Below are 3,626 nucleotides of genomic sequence, written 5' to 3'. Positions count from 1 at the left end.
AAGCCCTTGCATCAAATGAGGAGCTGCAGTTAACAACAGCTGATAGAAATTCACTCTTCCTTGGGGACAAGCCACTGGTAGGACTCTGATAATCCAGTGAATGTCTGTACACACAGTATGCATGTATGACTAGCACTAATAGGGCTTACTGGGATACAAAAAATGTGTGTATGTATATTTCCGTACACACACACACACACACACACACACACACACACACACACACACAGAGGAATGGTTTAGTGGTGCTGACTTTTAAGCCCAGGATCAGATTCAGGTGGACCTCTGTGAGTTCTAGACTAATCTGATTTACACAGCAAGTCCCAGACCAACCAGGGCTATAGAGTCAATCGGGGGATTCTCAGAGGGATCTTTTAGAAGTTGGAGGACAGATGTTAGGGTGGATATGACCATATTTTACTGTATACATGTATGGAAATTTAAATAAATGAAAAAATACATAAAGTAACTGAGATGAAAAAAGTACACTCAATAATCGCAACTTTTTGAACTGACATTTGTCTAGTTATGTGGCAAAGAAGAAATAAATATGCCTTTTACTGATTTCATCTATGGCAATGCCAGTTTCCTTGAGTCAAAACACTTAACATAGATGATTAGAAATGACCTTGAAATCACAGTTACCTGTGGGGAGCGGGTGTGGCGGTAGTCCCAAGATGGCGCCTGGGACTGCAGCTAAGTCTCGTGACTAGCATCTGACTTCCTCACACACCTGAAACTAGCCACGTCCATTGTGAGAGCTGTGCAGGCGCACCATGATGCAAGATCAGGCCATGTGACGTGGACCTATGAACTGAGATTACGCAGTCTGGACTGAGGAGGCGGAGTTGAGGGAGGGTATAAGGGAGTGTGCTCCGGGGGCTGGGCTGGGAGGGAGACAGAAGAAAAGAAGATTCCTGTTTGCATGTTGTAAGGTTCCTGAATAAACCGCTTTGAGAAGAACGCTGTGTAGTCGCTCTTTTCTGCGGGTCGGAAACAGAAGCGACAGTTACCATCAGCATCCATGGGCTAGATTGAAATTTTATAGTTCTGATTAATGAAGCTGGAAGATATTTCATAACTTTATATTATCCACTGCATAGGTTATTTTATAGATCAATAGAATTCCACAACTCAGCTGTTAAATCATTCCATTCTCCCAGTAAACATCCATGATACAATAATGATATTCTAATCTCTTTGAACAGGTGCTCCGGTGCAGAGTTTGCCTGAGATAGCCCAACAGCTGCATCCTGTCTTGTCTCCTTCTAGAGAGCTTCGTGACTTTTCTGAACAGAATACAAGGTGGGTTATTTGTTTGGATTTTAGTTGGGATTTTTGACTTTAGCTTTTTCCCTGATATCTTTTCCATAATTTGTATTCTATTTTCCTAACTTTGACTTTAGTTTATTTCAAGCACTTTTTGTTCCATGTAATTTTAAAATAACCCCACACTAAGTCTGGCTAAACACAGGCATCAGAGTTTCACCCAGTCCCTATGGCTACTTCAATGCACTTGTTACCCTGCATCCTGAGGCTCGATTGCCAAGCCAATTGGGAACCAGTTTAACATAAAATACCTTGACTACTCAAGATGAAATACTGCTCTTTGTTTAAGCATGTGAAAAGATAGTCTTTTTATGAGCCAAAATTAATAATAACTAATCATAAGTCTTCGTTCATGCATTGTGAACAATGGCATAAGGAATCTTTACCTTTCTTGCTTGGTTCTCTTGAATTTTCTAGTTCTTCAGGGGGGCTCACTCTGCCCTTTCTGACCCAGAGAACCCTGGAAGGAGTCCAGTGCCTAATTACTTTTCCTATAAGCAGAAACATAAGGTCTTTCTCCCAAATTAGCATGCGCTTTAGCCAGTAACCAGAAAGATTTTTAGGTTGACATCTTTCCCAGAGGAATAGTAAAATAACCAGAAAATTCAAAATCACATACATTTCGAAAATTAAATACTCATACGAGGGAACTAAACCAAACAAGCAGAGTAGAAACAGTTTTTTCGGGCCTTTTCTAATCTGCCAAGACAGGATATTTAACCCTCTTTTGAGAGAATAGGAGAATCCTGTGATACACTGAGACTTTCCTAGAGGATTTCATCCTTATCCAAATTCTGTTGTCTGCCTTGGAGGCTGTAGTTTTTCTGTTAGCTCAGTTTGTCCCTGCACAGCAGGAGCTCCCAGATAATCTGGGCCCATTTGCCCTGAGTTAGCTCTGAACCTCAGGAGCAATTCCCCAGGTGACTCTGGCCAAAATTGTGTCCTCTTCTATCTTTAAACAAAATTACACCAAATTAGCAACAACTAAACCAAACTTTATTAAAAGTAGGCAGTCTTCAGTCTCCCTCTCTGCCTGGATCCATTTATTATACTGATTCTTTTTACAGGAGGAGAACTCAGAGCCTGATTTGGGTCTGTCTATCACTGTGTTTGATTAAGATTCCCATGTGCTGGAGTCACTTGACTCATCTCTGCTCATTCAGGAATCTAATTCTCTCATCCCTAGGACAAGAATCCTAACTCCCTAGTGGATTGTTGACTACCACACGCAACATCATCTATTGCATGAAGTTTTAAATTAAACCCATGCAAATTCCTGCTATGTTCTGGTATCAGTGGTTATGCTGAACCCACATGGCTAGCTCTACGCAGCCATCTTGTCCTGGTTCCTGCTGGTAGTTTGCTACTCTAAACAAACAACTTTAATCTGAAATGCCTGGACTACTGCTTGCATTTCTCATCCCATCCACCACCTCTGGCTGACCTGCAGAAGGTTGGATAATGCTCCTTTCACAGGAGTTGCCTTAGTCTTTTGAAATGAAAACCCAGAAGCTTATACTAGCCAGATTTATAGTGGTAAATCTCAAACTCCAAAAGTCCCAGTCAAAGAACAGAAAACTCAATAATATAAGTACAAGCTGAGTGCTTAGATTAGACAAATCTACCACTACACTACTCTATTGCCCATTTATGAAATCTCTAGCTACTTGTGGCTCCTGCAAGCCACATGGGCCTGCTCCATTTTCCACCTCTTCTCCCCCATCTTCTTCTTCTTGCCCGCATCATCCGTCTCTATTCTTTCTCTCCCTTTGCCAAAACATTCTGCTCTATCTTTTCCTTCCATTGCCCAATGACAGGCTGTAGCCTTTATATGGCTAATTACTATTTCACTTGACATCATCTGAATATGTGATCTATTGCACTACAGGGCCGCCCTCTTGAGAGGAAAAAATTCAAACAGTAATCCACAAGACATTTTGCTCATTTTAGTTAACACATGAAGTGACAATAGCTTCAGTTTCCAAACATCTTTTTCATTATTTTTATTCTACACTTTTAAAGTTATTTCTAGGTATTATTTGTAGTATTTTTAGCTACAATGCTTACACATAGTAAGGAGGATTTCCCACACCCTAGGCCCCAGCAGAGGGAAACTTCCACACTCAGTACAAAGTCTTAAGGACTTAAGGAGCAATGCCAAGGTCCCGATATCACATCATCGCCTCCCTAGCAGTCCCATGGCCATCAAACTGCTTGTAAAGAAGCATTGGTGTAGGCCACACATGGCCAAGGCAGAAACAATGATGATGGTCGACAACCTGAACAGCATCTCACTT

The sequence above is a fragment of the Rattus norvegicus genome, chromosome 1 (assembly GCF_021556685.1).
Source record: "Rattus norvegicus strain SHRSP/BbbUtx chromosome 1, alternate assembly SHRSP_T2T, whole genome shotgun sequence".
NCBI classification, from domain to species: domain Eukaryota; kingdom Metazoa; phylum Chordata; class Mammalia; order Rodentia; family Muridae; genus Rattus; species Rattus norvegicus.
This window is presented reverse-complemented; position numbering follows the sequence as displayed.